Source organism: Pleurodeles waltl, chromosome 12 (genome assembly GCF_031143425.1).
Source record: "Pleurodeles waltl isolate 20211129_DDA chromosome 12, aPleWal1.hap1.20221129, whole genome shotgun sequence".
Taxonomy (NCBI): Eukaryota; Metazoa; Chordata; class Amphibia; order Caudata; family Salamandridae; genus Pleurodeles; species Pleurodeles waltl.
The window spans coordinates 380,121,444-380,138,147 of record NC_090451.1 but is presented as its reverse complement, the minus strand read 5'-3'; positions in this window follow the sequence as shown (position 1 = coordinate 380,138,147).

Here is a 16,704-nt window from a genome sequence, read left to right as displayed (position 1 = left end):
GTACAGTTAAAGACAATCATAATTTGCTATATTTTACTACGAGTAATATCGCTGGATGACAAACAAGTAAGAAGGAAGCATACTGTTGTTTTACCTACCTGAGTCTTGAGAAGTGGAGCAATACAACCTCAGCACCAGGTGTGGAGACCCAAGAAGAAGCACTGGGGTTGTGCTTACTGAGCTGTTAAATACCTGAAGCGGCACACCATCCAAGCTGCCAGGTGGTGGCTATGAATAACTCCAGAGATCTCCATGAGTGACAGGGCTCCGATGTAGACCAAGAAGAAGGTCAAAACTCCAAAGACTGCCCTGTATGGCCTGGTCAGTGATGATGCAGATTCCCAGTGACAGTCAACAACATCTGGCCGCACTCCACCCTCAACATCAGACACTCCCATGAACAGTTATAATGCTGCTGCCTTCCTAAAAACCATCACCACCTTCCTATACCACCAAAAAGCAAAATATTGGTGATAGGTGGCCTTCCTGGATAGAGACATTTGAAGATTTCAGTGATTCACTTGAACAGACTGATAACAGAAAGATTATCAAATATGTAAAAAATCTTACTGGTGATGATGTGAAAGAAGCCATAAAGAAAATGCAGAGAACTGACGAAGAAGTCACATTTTGTCAGATTACAAATTAGATGAATTTCAAGTATAATCCTGTACCAAATGTCGATTATGAGTGATGCATTTTCAGTCAAGAATTTGAAAGAGTTGGTGAGATAATTGACAAATTTGTGGAAAGACTCAACACACATATAAGTTCAATGTATTTAATGATGCAGAAGCCATAATTGATAGATATTTGTCCGATTAATTCAGACAATCAATGGTGAGAGAAACTCAGTCTGGAGTGAGGGTTGATGGCTGCCAGAGCTGAGGAACTTGCTGGGAAACAAGTTGCTGACATGGAGGCTGGAGTTGCCCAGAACAAGTCAATTAAGAGTGTAAAAAGTAATTCAAAACAAAAGACTGAAGAACACAAAGTGATGTCTATACATAAAAAGAAAATGTGTTTTAGGTGTGGTTTTTTGTTTCCACCTGAAGAAAAATGTCCCACCATTGGACACATATGGAAAGGCTGGGGTAAAAGAAAACATTTTGTGGGGATGTGTAAATCGAAGAAAAAAGCAAATGTGTCACAACGCAAAGACAAAATGGCTGCCAGAACATTCTAGAAACAACGGTCAACGAATGAACACAATGCCAAGCGTCAACATCATTTGAGGCAAATAGATATTAAATGAAGTTGGTTGTCATCTAAATCATCGTCAAACAGTTCTTATGCCTCGATAATAAGTGAGAGTGAAGAAAGTGTTTGTGCCATGTTGAAGTTTACTTCAGAAAAACGTGCACATGTCGCACTTCTGGTATGTGAAGAAAAAAGTCAGTCAAAGAAAAGTAAACACATTAAAGCAATACAATCATATAAACACTTCAAAGATTACATTGAAAATAAATGGATGTTCAATTCCTTTCATTATGGACAGTGGTGCATTGATAAATATAATGCCTAAAGAGATATACAATGAAATGTCTCAGTTATCGCAGCTTACGCCGTCAAAGACTTAAGTATATTTTTGGGCTGTATCAATGCCCATGAAGAATCAAGTGACAGTGAAACATAAGAAAACAAAGTGCAAGCACCAATCTATGATCATCAAAGTACAGCGGAAAATGCCTGCTTGCTCAGTTTGAACACAGCTGCTAACATGGGACTGATTTCTGTGAATTACAACATGAATAGTCATCACAAAATAGTAAGTCAATTCCCTTCATTGTTTCAGGAAAGGTAAAGAATATGAAAGTAAAGCTGTATATTAATGAGGATGTCTGTCCTATTTCTCAGAGACTTAGATGAGTTGCTTTCATTTACAAGAAGCTGTTGAGAAAGAACTTGAATTGTTACCTAAGCATGACATTATTGGGCGTTCTATTGGTCCAAGGCTGTGGATTTCTCCCATAGTAGGAGTGCCCAAAAAGGACCGTGAAAGAGCTGTGCGCATATGTGTTGGCTTGTGCAGGCAAACAAAGCAATTGAATGAGAACGACATCCAGGTCTACACTTTGATGTCATGACAACACAGTTGAATGGTGCCAAGGCCTTCTTTTAACTTGATTTGAAAAAATGGTTATCATCAGTTGGAACTTGAAGAAAGTTGCAAGTATAACAAAATCTTTTCCACAGATATCGGTTTGTTTAGCTATAAGTGACTTAGGGCCTGATTTAGAACTCAGTGACAGGTTACTCTGTCACAACGGTGGTGGATATCCTGTCCGCCAAAATCTAAATCCCATAGGACACACTGAGATTTAGATTTCAGGAGACGGGATAGCTGTCACTGCGGGATGGAGTAATACGTCCGCCTATTTCTAAATCAGGCCCTTAGTTTTGGTGTGTCATCACCTGCAGAACTTTTCCAAGATGTCATTCAACATGTCATACAACCCATTGTGAATGCATTCAAGCAATGACATTAGATTTTAGAGCTACACAGAAGGAGCACGATAGAGCTCTCACACAAGTATGTCAATTACTCAGTGATGCCAGTTTGACTTTGAATGCCAACAAGTGTGAGTTCAAAACTCAAATTCTTTGGCTGTATCTATTTTGATATTCTGATAGGGTCATGACGCCTGATCCCACAAAAGTGCAAGCTTTGACAAAAGCTGAACCCCTACAAGACATTTCAATTGCACATTCTTTTCTTGGACTGGCCAGTTACTGTTCAAGATACATACAATACTTTGCCACTGTTAGTGTTCCATTATGAGAGTTTATGGAGAACAATGTTTTGTTTCAATGGTCAACAAAATGTGATAAACGTTTCAAGAGACTCAAACATTACATTGAAAATTCCACAGAAATGCTGTTCTTTAATCCAAATCTTCATACAGAGATTGTGGTCAACGTTAATCTGGTTAGGTTAGGTGCTGTACATGCACAGCATAGAGGACACCCAAATGCTAGAAGGCATATTGTGGTCTGTGCCAGTAGAAGTGTATTTCTAACAACATGCTTACTAATAGTCAGAGAAAGAAAGTTTGGCTGTGGGATGGTCTTGTGAACATTTACATTTGTTCTTGTATGGAAAGCTGTTTATGCTGGTGACTGATCATCAAGCTTTGCTGACCATCTTTGGGAATCCAAAAGCCAACATGCCTCCTCGAATTGAACAATGGGGATTGAGATTGCAAGAGTACGATTATACATTTGCGCATCATCCAGCAAAGGATCAGATTCCTGCCAACTACTTTTCGAGAGAGCCTATAAAAGGTCACTGTACTCTTTCCAAGATGACTGAGGCCTACATCAATTTCATTGTCAAATCAAGTACAAGAGGTGCTGTGTCATTAGCCCAGATTTTCATTGCCACTAGTCATTATAGTGACCTTCTGAAGCTAGAAGACATAATTACACATCAGTCATAGCATAAACATATTTGACCTCTCTGTAAAAGTGGTGAAGATAGAAAATACAAATGTGTCAACGGTGAATTGTCATTGACTCAGCAAGGAGTTATATTGGGAAGATTAAGATCCTGGGGCCATATGTACAAACATAGTTTCCCATAGACACAGAATGGGTAAAACAGTTTGCTACATCTGGCCCCTGATTCCTGAGAGTCTGCGACAAAAGAGTGATTGGCGTGGCTCATGAAGGACATTGGGATATTGTTACTACAAACAGTGCTCCCAAGACCGAGTTTGAGTTCCATACTTAAATGAAAGCGTTCAAAGGGAACTCAAGGCCTATCACATGCAATTGTCTGCCAATCAAAGTTACTCAACATGCTACGAACATGTCAGCACTCCCTAAAAATGCTTGGGAGAGAATAGCCATTGATTTCTTTGGTCCACTTGATAATGGAGATCATTTAATGGTGATTGTAGATGAATACTAAGGCGGTCATCATGAACATGGCGGGAAAGACCGTCGACTGCCGTGGCAGCGGTGAACAGAATCCTGTCGGCGGCGAATGGAAACCCGCCCTATAATGAACAAAAAACACAACCCTGCCAAATATTCCCATACCACCACTCCCCGCCAGGACACTGTCAGCGGGAATCCCCAGCCACCCCACCCCACCCCGCCACCGCCAAGCACACACACATCCTGCCCTCCAAATAATGATGCACAAATCACCTCAGTGGGCAGTGGAGGCCGGACGACCATTGGCGGCTGCAATCGCCACGGGCGGCAAGTGGGCCTAACAGCAATCAGTGCACACATTGGCTAGGCTTAGCACCCACACACCTGACACACATCCAGAACACCATAAAACATCCCCAGACACACCCCACAAATCCTTGCAAGGAAACCAGAACCAGAAGACGGAGAGCACCAGACCCACACAGGCACACCCAAACACCATCTCCAGTCCCAACGCCATCCACCACTCTCACCATGTCCCCTCCCCCAAAAATCCACGCTTCACCGAAAGGGAGTTAAGGACCATGGTGGACGAGATCCTAAAAGTGGAGCCACAAATATTCGGGTACGAGGTGCAGCACACACCCATCGCCAGGAAAATGGAGCTGTGGCAGACCATTGTCAACAGGGTGAATGCAGTGGGACACCATCCACGCACCAGGGACGACATCCGCAAGAAATGGAACGACCTGCATGGGAAGGTCCGGGCCGTGGTATCCAGGCACCACATCGCAGTGCAGAAGACTGGGGGAGGACCGCCACCCACACCACCCGACTACACTGACTGGGAGGAGAAGGTACTCGCCATCCTGCACCCAGAGGGACTCACTGGACTCACTGGAGGAATGGACTCGGGTAAGTTGTCTACATTTACGCCATATACACCATACCTGTAACGCATGTACTACCCCACCCCACCCACACCCACCTAGACCCATACCCCTCCCAGCCATTACCCACCACATCCACCACCCTGCATCATCCACAAGTCACTACAAGGCCCACATCACTCCCGCTGTGCACAGCCAACCACCCCTGCACGTGCCCACAATGGAATAATAACCCCCACCACAATGTAACCCCACCACTGCCACTAAATGCAATGTCCACCTCACAAAGGCACCCCTGAAGGCCACTGAAAGGTACACCAGCACTAAATTGCCCTGCACAGTCCACCTCAAACCCTCATGCATATGTAACAAACATTTCTATGTCCCCCAACAGGCACCACCACCCATGCAACCCTAATGGAGGGGACAAGGAGTGCCACCGCATTCCAGGGAGAGAGAGGCACATCACACAGGACACTGGTGAATGATCCCTGGACACTGATGAGCAGACAGGCCCCTCACACAGTCCTGGATGCTCACCATGCCGCAGCCCCACCCAGGAAAACACTGTCACCCCTAACACCCAGTCAAGACCAGCCAGCCAGGGGAGGCGTGCCCACACCAGTGGGCCCAGGGCACAAACAGGTGGAACACAGCAACAGATGCCACAGTCTCCCACCCCCAACATGCAGGAAGACGAGGGCTATAGTACTAGTGGCACGTCAAGACCTGCGCAGGGGACACAGGCACAGAGGGCCAGGGAAAGGTCAAGTACCCCAGTGGGTCAGGGGGTAGGGCACCGGATAGATGCAGCAGCCCAGGACATCATTGCAGAGGTATTGGGGGAATACCAACATACCCAAGACAGGTTGGCACAGATTGTAACCACCCTGGAGCAAAGTCAGAGGCTGCATCTGGAACACCACCAACAGGCCATGGAGCAGTGGAAAGAACACAAATGCCACAATGGCCACCAATGCTGGAGCACTACTGCAGTTGGTCAACAAACCCTCAGACACCCACCCCAGACAAGAGGCCCCCACAACGGCCCTGGGCAAACAGCAACAGTTGTCCCAAGCAGCTGAAACAGCACAGGAAATACCCTCCCAGGAATCACAAGGGCCAACCATGTCACCCCAAGTAGCTCCACAGCAGGCACCCAAACGTAGTCTCAGGCCAAGATATGGCACTGGCATCCCAGCTGAGAACAAGCCCCCTTCCAACAATTGACACTGCTACTACTGCCAAGCAACCATCCCACCCATTCACCAACTGCACTTAGCTGAGGGCTAAATTAAGCAATAAACTACAAATAGGACCCACCTATTATATCAAACAGGCCTGCCACCAAGTCGGTTTTGAGGACACCCAAACATTACGACTTCCATCACTGTACATAGCACATTTCACTGTATTCCACCAATAAACAACATATTTCACCTATAACACTGTCCCCTGTCATCAATGTTGAACAAAGTGGAGTAATGATGCAACAGGCAGGTATACACTTTATTGTCAAATTGTGCATGGTGGTGGTACAGTGTGTTTCAAAATAGTCAAGAAGGGAATGCAAATATTGTCTGTCTGTACCATGCTGAAGAGGTCCATGACTCTCACATCATGACCAATTCCCCCTAGTTGACATGGTACACTTACAGTATCAGTCACTAACCACATATACAGGCTGAAGTCCCAGACAGTTATTGGAAGTAGAGTTGTATCAGTTGGTTTCTGGAATTGACATCTTCCCCTTCCTCATCCTCACCATCACTCTCCTCACCTCTCTGAGGTAACAGATCAGGACCTATAGCACTCTCCACCTCCAAAAGGGGGATTGAATGTCTCACTGCCACATTGTGTAGCATGCAGCACGCCATGACTATCCTACACACCTTATCAGGCCCATAGGCCAGGGAACCCCGAGAGATATGTAGGCACTCGAATCTAGCCTTCAGGAGACCAATAGTATGTTCTATCACCCTCCTAGTACGTCCATGGGCCTCATTGTATTTCCTCTCTGCATCCGTCCTGGGATTCCTCACTGGTGTCAGGAGCCAATGCAAGTTTGGATAGCTAGAATCACCTAGAGAAATGGTCAATACAGAGTCATCATTGGAATGTCCTTAGTCTGACATGCTGTTTTTCTGCAATGTGTCAGTTAGTGACAGGCACACTTACCTATGATCCACCCTCTGTCCTCTTGGAGTTGTTCCATCTTTTGTGGCACACTACTGTAGCTCAAAACAAAGGAATCATGGACTGAACCCGGAAAAACGGCATTTACATGGGATATGTACTGGCCTGCAGTACATACCAATTGGATGTTCATGGAGTTAAAGTTCTTCCTGGTTCTGTCCAACTGTTCACTCACTCTTGGGGTGATGATGGGTATGTGGGTTCCATCAATGGCACCAATAACATGGGGAATGGTTGTAAAGGCATAGAAGTCTGACTTGATGGCAGGGAGCTCAACACTTTGGGGGAATCGCACATAGGATTGCAGATGTTGTACAAATGCATTCAGAAATCTTGTCAGTACCTGCCTGAACATTGGCTGTGAAAGACCAGCACCCATGCCCACTGTCACTTGAAAAGAGTCTGTGGCCAGGAAATGTAGTGCGGAGAGCACCTGCACCTCAGTTGGAATGGCATGCTGATTACGATTTCTGGGAGTCAGTGCAGGATCCAGTAATGCACATAGGTCCTGAATAGTTGCATGTGTGAGTCTGTAAGTGATAATGATCTGACGCTCCACCATGGTCCCCATATCCACAAGTGGTCTGTACACAGATGGTTCCCTTCCTCGCCACAAGGGTCAGTACCCGTGAGGGGTAAGAACAAGGAGTCATGTGCACACATACACTGGTATATTTGCTAAACACATTCACTGCATTCTTCATAGTAGTGTCTGCACAATAACTGCAACCTGACAGATGTACATTGACATCACTAAGAGGAAACAGAGTAAATCATGTGCGATTATATACTCTATGGATAGAGACCTAGGTGCTTTATATGGCTAGTAGGCCCAGCATTGTGAGTAATTTGAATTTCAAGATGTGTAGGTGATGGCAAAATGTCTGGCCAATGTAGTTCTGCTCCTTCATTGTGGAAGTGACCTAAGACCGCTAGCGGTTGACGTCACAGCGTACCGCGGTGTTGACCGCTGTTCGCACCCTCATTGGCTAACATGGATGCCAATGGGGAATCCTGGCGTATTATGATCGCCGCCGGCAGTGACGGTGCATTCCACCGTGGAACGCATGCGCGTTCGTCATTGTGTGATCACTTGACTCCCTGATCCTGTGCAGACAAGTACTCCACTCTGTGTACTGCTGTGGCCTGCCTCTGGCTATGGATGTTCCACGTGGTGCAGGGGAAAGGGCCTAGGCCTTCACCCAGGAAGAACTGGAGAAACTGGTGGAAGGGGACAGGCCCTTGTACGGCAGACTCTGCGGCCGGCCGGCCAGAGGTACAGGTAAGTCCGGGTTTGGGGGGCACTGTGTTTGTAATGGATGGAGTGGAGTGCTCAGTTGTGCACACCTGTGAGTCTGGATGGGGCTTGGTGCACGGAATGCTGTGTGCCACTGTCCTGCATGTCTGGGAGTACTGTCTGTCCTATGTCTAACAATCAGCCAGCTATTGCCATCATGTAGGTGCCTGACCTCTGTGTTTCTTCTCTGTGTCTCCCTACTAGGTCAGCGCCCACCAGAAGAGGGCACATTGGCATGCCATCGCCAAGGAGGTACGGACCCTGGGAGTCTACAACCGGTGGTGCACCCACTGTCGTAAGAGGTAGGAGGGCCTGCGGCTCTGGGCGCGGAAGATCAGTCAGGCCCAGCTGGGGAAGTCCTCCCAACGTGGTAGGGGTGCCCGTCAGGTACTGACCCCCCTCATGCAAAGGATCCTGGCGGTGGCGTACCCAGACCTGGATGGGCACCTGAAGGCTGCACAGCAGTCACATGGCTGTGAGTACTCACAGCACATACTTCAGCCTGGAAGGATGAGTGTGTGTGTGCGATAGGGCTCATGGTGCATAGAGCAGGGTTTTTGACTGGTGTCCAGTTACTGTCTGCTCCCCAAAGGGTGTAGGGGTGTCCCTGTCAGGTTTCACCTACCTCAGCTTCAAAGCAATGACAAGATATGGGTGTAGGTCACTATACTGCTCAGTAGTCAGGGCCATGGTTACTGGCCTAGTGCACGGTACTGCCTGTTGGGTGTGTCTGCTGGGTCGGTGTATGTCAGGCCATTATGTATCAGCATTCAGCTACTTACAAGTGTCTCTCCTGTTTTGTCTCCCCATCCCTGTTCTCTTTTGTGTGTCTGGTACAGCATCAACATCAAGCGAGGGAGCTGAGGCACCTGCTAGTGGGGAGACACCGGCCCACGGATCCTCCGAGGCAGAGACAACGGACGCCCAGGGGACCAGTCGGTGGGAGGGCGAGGGGACTTCCACGGGGAGGCTACTACCACAGGGGGTAGTGACTCTGAAACCTCCTCCGATGGGGGTCCTCCCGCGGTGGCGGACACTAGTGGACAAATCACGACCGTGAGATCTTCCGACACCACCCATACCATCACCTCCCTCTCTTCTGCTCCCCACCAAGTTGCCCAGAAAGGTGGGCATCTCCTTGGCCCCAGGCACCCCTTCCCCTGCCCCAGTCAGCCCTGCTGCCCTCACAGAGGAGGCTATTGACCTCCTGGGAACCATCTCTGTAGGGCAGACAACCATTTTCAATTCCATCCAGGGGCTAGCATCAGAGGTGCAGCAGACTAATGCCTATCTGGATGGCATCCACTGTGCCGTGTCTGCCCTACAGAGATCCTTTCAGGCTGTGGCCTCCTCTTGGATGGCAGCCAGTTTCCCTGGCCATTCCGTTCCCCCTCCAACCTCCTCTACCCCTTCCATCACCCCACTCCCTTCACACATCCAAGGCACACATTCAGACATGCAGTCAAGCACATCAACACACATGAAACACACTTCCAAACACAAGCACCACACATCCCACCATAAGCATTCACACAGCCAACAGACTCCTGCACACACAACAACGTCCACTTCACCCAGTGTGCCCACCTCTTCCACATCCCTGTCTGTCCCCTCTACATGCACACCCTCATACACTGCACCTTCACTTACTGTTACTGCTCCTCTTTCTGCACTCATCACAATAGCAGACAGCCATACATGCACCCCATACACCACACCTGCACTCACCACCTCTACTGTAGTTGACACATGCAGCACACTCACCCGACTTGCAGACACCCACCCAACATACATCCACACTAGCTGTCTGTCTTCTCCCACTGTGTCCACCCGCCACCTCCCAAAACACTCAAACGCACCAAGACACACACCCATCAGACATCCACCACACCACAGCATACTGAGCAGTCACCGGCACCCACTACACGCACACCTACACCCCATACATCAACTCCCTCTGCCTCCACTCCCACGCCTTCATCCACGCCCACCCCAAATGCTCCCCAAAAACTTTTCCTCTCCTGTGTAGACCTGGTCGAACCCACTGGCCCACCCCGTCTTGTACCTAAACGTGCCCACCTCCTTGCCCTTTCTGCTCCTTCTACATCGCAGCCCACCCCGGGCCAGCCTTCCCATTCCCGTGCACCTTCTCCAGCCTAAGGCATCCTGCTCCGCCCGAGCCAAACAGCCCCCACCGCCTTCAAAGGAGAAGCCCACCCCCCCTCCAACCTCCTCACGCAAGTCTAAGTCCCACCCCGTTGTAAAGCCCCACCCCACCCCCATCCCATTCCGTGAGGTGCCTGGATCCCCCTATGGTGTCCTGTTGAGGAGAGTACCCAGCACTTGTGGGAGTCAGGTGTGGCCAGTTGTGGCCAAGGACAATTGACTGTTTATGGACTGGCCATTGGCCCTGTTAGCATCATTTAGCTCACTGAGCTACTGAATAAAGTTTCTGTGTGGCCTATGTTTGAACAGCATGCAGTTCCACCCTGGTGTTTGTTTAAATAATTTATGGCTGTGGTGCTATTGTATGTCCTATGGCCAAGTTTCAGTGGCCTTCGGTCGGGTACATCCCTCTTGGTGTGGAGTGTCTGACTATTGCTGCTGAGAAGGGTTGGGGGGCTTTGCGGGGTGGGTAGAGAGGGTGGGTATGTAACTTTGCTGTTTCCTCGCTTGTTTTGTAGGTTGCAGTACTTACAGTCGTTGTCTTCGTCGGCGGTCTCAGTCACGCAGATATATGGAAAGGAGGAAGGCTGGCATGAGCTGCAGCTCTCTGTCCATGGCTGCTGCTGCACGTTTTGTTGACCTCCGTTTGGGTGTTTCCTTCTATTTGTTTCTTTTCCATCTGTCTTTGTGTGGCGGTGGTTCCCGCCCCGGAACTGGCGGCGGAATGGTGGTTCATAATTTGATGGGCGGGTTGGGCCTTTCTGACGGCCTGTGGGCAGTCTCTGCCGTCGTCAGCGGGACTCCTTTCCTGGCGGTGGGTGGTGTGCGGGATGCATAAGTTTCGTTTGGTTCATTATTTGGCGGTCCGGACTGCTTCTCTGTTGGAGGTTTCTACCGCCACTGCCGGCAATGCAGAACGGACCACCATGTTCATAATGAGGGCCTAAATGTTCCTTGGGTTGAAGGTCACTCATCCATGACACATGAACGAGTAATCGAAAAACTTGATGCCATTGTTGCAACATAGAGCATACTAGCCATTGTAAAGTCTGACAATGGCCCACCCCTCACCGGTAAAGAATTTAAAGAATTTCTGGAGCATCTGAACATAAAGCATCAAAAGATTGCACTTTTTAACCCCTTCGCTGCCAGGCCTTTTCCCCCTCCTGTGCTGAGCCTTTTTGTGGCTATTTGGGGCAGTTTGCTCTTAGGCCCTCATAACTTTTTGTTCACATAAGCTACCCACACCATATTTGCGTCCTATTTTACCAACATCCTAGGGATTCTAGAGGTACCCAGACTTTGTGGGTTCCCCTGAAGGAGACCAAGAAATTACCCAAAATACAGTGAAAATTTAGTTTTTTTTTAAAAAATTGGGAAAAAGGGCTGCAGACGGCAGCTCGTGGTTCTTTCCCTGAAAATGGCATCAACAAAGGGTTTACAGTGGCAAGATCACCATCTTCCCAGCTTTCAGGAACAGGCAGACTTAAATTGGAAAACACAATTTTTCAATACAATTTTGACATTTTACTGGGACATACCCCATTTTTACTATTTTTTGTGCTTTCAGACTCCTTCCAGTTTGTGACCAAAATGGGTGAGAAACCAATGCTGGATCCCAGAAAGCTAAAATTCTGAATTCAGCAAGGGGTCATTTGTGTACATCCTACAAGTGCTTCCCTACAGAAAATAATAGCTGAAATAAAATAAATATTGAAAATGAGGTGAAATAAACAGCCATTTTTCTCCACGTTTTACTCTGTAACTTTTTCCTGCGATGTCAGATTTTTAGAAGCAATATACCGTTACGTCAGCTGGACACTTCTGGTTGTGGGGATATATAGGGCTTGTAGGTTCATCAAGAACTCTAGGTACCCAGAACCAATAAATGAGCTGCACCTTGCAGTGGGTTTTTATTCCATACTGGGTATACAGCAATTCATTTGCTGAAATATCAAAAGTGAAAAATAGGTATCAAGAAAACCTTTGTATTTCCAAAATGGCCACAAGATGAGGTGTTGAGAATCAGTGGTTATTTGCACATCTCTGAATTCCGGGGTGCCCATACTAGCATGTGAATCACATGGCATTTTGCAAATAGACATCTTTTTTTCACACTGCCTTACATTTGGAAGGGAAAAATGTAGAGAAAGACAAGGGGCAATAACACTTGTTTTGCTATTCTGTGTACCCCCAAGTCTCCCAATAAAAATGGTACCTCACTTGTGTGGGTAGGCCTAGCGCCCAGGAAAGGAAATGGCTCAAAACACAACGTGGACAAATCACATTTTTTCACAGAAAACAGAGGTGTTTTTTGCAAAGTGCCTACATGTGGATTTTGGCCTCTAGCTCAGCCGGCACCTGGGGAAACCTAGCAAACCAGCACATTTTTCAAAACTAGACACCTAGGAGAATCCAAGATAGGGTAACTTGTGGGGCTCTGACCAGGTTCTGTTACCCAGAATCCTTTGCAAATCTCAAAATTTGACCAAAAAAACACTTTTTCCTCTCCTTTCGGTGACAGAAAGTTCTGGAATCTGAGAGGAGCCACAAATTTCCTTCCACCCAGCGTTCCCCCAAGTCTCCAGATAAAAATGGTACCTCACTTGTATGGGTAGGCCTAGCGCCCACGAAAGGAAATGGCCCAAAACACAACGTGGACACATCACATTTTTTCACAGAAAACAGAGGTGTTTTTTGCAAAGTGCCTACCTGTAGATTTTGGCCTCTAGCTCAGCCGACACCTGGGTAAACCTAGGAAACTAGCGCCTTTTTGAAAACTAGACACCTAGGGGAATCCAAGATGGGGTGACTTGTGGGGCTCTGACCAGGTTCTGTTACCCAGAATCCTTTGCAAACCTCAAAATTTGACCCAAAACAACTTTTTCCTCTCATTTCGGTGACAGAAAGTTCTGGAATCCGAGAGAAGCCACAAATTTCCTTCGACCCAGCGTTCCCCCAAGTCTCCCGATAAAAATGGTAACTCACTTGTGTGGGTAGGCCTAGCGCCCACGAAAGGAAATGGCCCAAAACACAATGTGGACACATCACATTTTTTCACAGAAAACAGAGGTGTTTTTTGCAAAGGGCCTACCTGTGGATTTTGGCCTCTAGCTTAGATGGCCCCAGGGGGAGCAGAAAAGACCTAAAATAAATTTGCCTCCCCAACCCCCCCGGGGAGCGACCCTTGCCTATGGGGTCGCTCCCCCAGCGTGACATTGGTGCAAAAAAAAAGATCCCTGGTGCCTAGTTGTTTTTGCCCCCTTGGGGGTAGATTGACCTAAAATTGGCTGATTTGCCCCCAAGGGGGTCAGAAATTGTCTAAATACAATTTGCCCCCAGGGGAGCAACCCTTGCCTAATAGGTCGCTCCGCGTCTCTAAAAAAACAAACAAACAAAAAAAAAAAACACAAAAAAAAATTGCCCTGGCACCTAGAGGTTTCTGCCCATCGCCCCCCCACCCCTCAGGGAGCGACCCTTGCCTATGGGGTCGCTCCCCTTGCGTGACGTTGGCGCAAAAAAAAGATCCCTGGTGCCTAGTGGTTTCTGCCTCCCTTGGGGGCAGATTGACCTGAAATTGGCTCATCTGCCCCCCAAATGGTGCAGAAATGGCCTAAATACACTTTGCCCCTCCAGGGGAGCAACCCTTGCCTAAGGGGTCGCTCCCCATCTGTAAAACAACAACAACAACAAAACATCCCGGTGCCTAGTGGTTTCTGCCCCTTTGGGGGCAGATCGGCCTAATTAAAATAGGCTGGTCTGCCCCCCAGGTGGGCAGAAATGGCCTAAAATAACTTTGCCCCCAGGGGAACGACCCTTGCCTAAGGCAAGTTATGTTCTCGCTAAGCCACTTGCTAATACAGGACGCTGAGAGCTTATTCAATGAGCAAGAGGTCATCAAGGGCACACACTTCACAAACTTTTATTGGGTCATAAATCATTTAATGGAAGGTGATATTTTTAGAAGCAGGAAGCAGATGAAAGCTGGAAAACAGAAGTTCATGGTTTAGAGCACAGAAAATAAAGTACGCCTTTTGCTGCTTTTGTCACTGCTCACATTTTCGGTCTAGTTTTGTCTGCCTGCATCTTGGGATGCTTTTTAGGTCAAGCTTAAGCGTATGATCTCCTTTGTACTTTAGGATACATCTCTGTGGACTTAAAGCCATCCCCTGGCTTCTCATTTATTTATTTCAGTGTCTTTTAAAAATCCTTACTTGCTAGTGGTCTGCCATGAGTCTTTGTCCCTCCTATTTCTACCACAGAGCAGGGACTAAGAACAATATCATTACGCTCTGTTGTGTTTATCTGTTTCTTGGTGGGACTACTTTTCAAATTTCTTTCCTGCTCATGTTACACTGTTGGTGGGAGCATGAAGTCAGGCAGCTTATTTGCCGTTTGTCAGGCACATAGTGCAATAACCCCCTGCATGTAGTGCAATAACCCACTAAGAACAACAAGTTTGGCATACATGTTCAATCAAAAGGGTCCTTACGACGCTCATGGGTAGCCGTCCTTGTTGCCCATCATTCCTACCTCCACTTCTATGTTGCTTGACTAGAATGTGTGCTCTCGCAAGAAGTGCTTTCCATTCCATAACATTCAGTTGCTCCTGGAGCAACCGCCAGGGACTAGGCACCTCCACGTTACCTTTGCGGATATCTTGGGGACACGGTGCAGGCCGGGTGCTGGGGTTGCTCCTGTGTCACGTTTTGTTGCTGCTTCTATCACAGTGTTAATGTTGTGTTGCTCTTGCCCTCTCTCCCTTCACGAACCCACACATCATCTAACCTCCCTGTGATTGAGGTATGTTAGAAATGGGGTCTTTCGTTGGCAGTCAGATTACTCCCTGTCGAAGCAAGGACCCTCACTCTAGTCAGGGTAAGTTACACACAATCCAAATTACCCTGTGCCCACCCTCTGATAGCTTGGCACTGAGCAGTCAGGCTTAACTTAGAAGGCAATGTGTAAAGTGTTTGTGCAATAAATCATGCAATAACACAGTATAAACACCACAAAAATACACCACACAGGTTTAGAAAAATATAGAATATTTAGCTGATTAAATGCAGATCAAAACAATCAAGATTTGATAAGTACAAGTTGAAATATAATTTCTGAAATTGATAAAAAGATTCTTAAATTCTTAAAAGCAATAACGCCTATATTTATACTTTTTTAGTGCCTCATTTGCTCTGCTATTTGATGCAAAAGCGGAGCAAACTTACAAAGTACAATTGTACGGCGCTAAAAAAGTATAACTATGGGCCTAAGGCCCAGTTGTGCGTCAAAAATTTTAACGCCGGCTAACGCCATTCCAAAGCGCCATGCGGGCGCCTTATTTATTGAATGACGTTAGCCGGCGCTGCGGACTGGTGTGCGTAAAAAAAAATGACTCACACCAGGCTTCGCCGGCGTAGGGGAAAATGGAGCTTGGGCGTCAAAAAATGGGTCAAGTCGGTGTGAGTCAAAATTTTGGCCTCAACCTGATTTGCACCATTTTTTTTTACGTCCAACCCCCATTGAAATGACTCCTGTCTTAGCAAAGACAGGAGTCATGCCCCCTTGCCCAATGGCCATGCCCAGGGGACTTATGTCCCCTGGGCATGGTCATTGGGCATAGTGGCATGTAGGGGGGCACAAATCAGGCCCCCCATGCCACAAAAAAAAAAGAAAAAAAATACTTACCTTAACTTCCCTGGGATGGGTCCCTCCATCCTTGGGTGTCCTCCTGGGGTGGGAAATGGTGGCAGGGGGTGTCCCTGGGGGCATGGGAGGGCACCTATGGGCTCCTTCTGAGCACACAGGTCCCTTAACGCCTGCCCTGACCCAGGCGTTAAAAAACGGCGCCCATCAGGCTGGGCACTGTTTTTTAAGGCCTGCCCCCTCCTGTGCGTCAAAATGACGTCACAGTATAAATATGGGGCACAGGCCTTAAAGTCATTTTTTGGAAGGGAACGCCTACCTTGCATATAATTAACGCAAGGCAGGTTCCCCCTTCCAAAAAATGGCGCACATGGTGGAACTTTGACGCCCGCTGCGTCGGACGTCAAAGTATAAATATGGGGAAGGGTTTGCGCTGAATGTGCGTCAAACATGTTGACGCACATTCGGCGCAAACAGAGTATAAATATGCCCCTAAGTGTCTCTTGCAAGCACAAAGTACTTGGTTTGCATCAAAATTATCCACATAGGACCGCAGAGGAGGGGATGTGTGGAAAACTGGGAGGTGTGGGTCGGTTTCTCCAGGAGCACACAGATGATGTATCAATATTT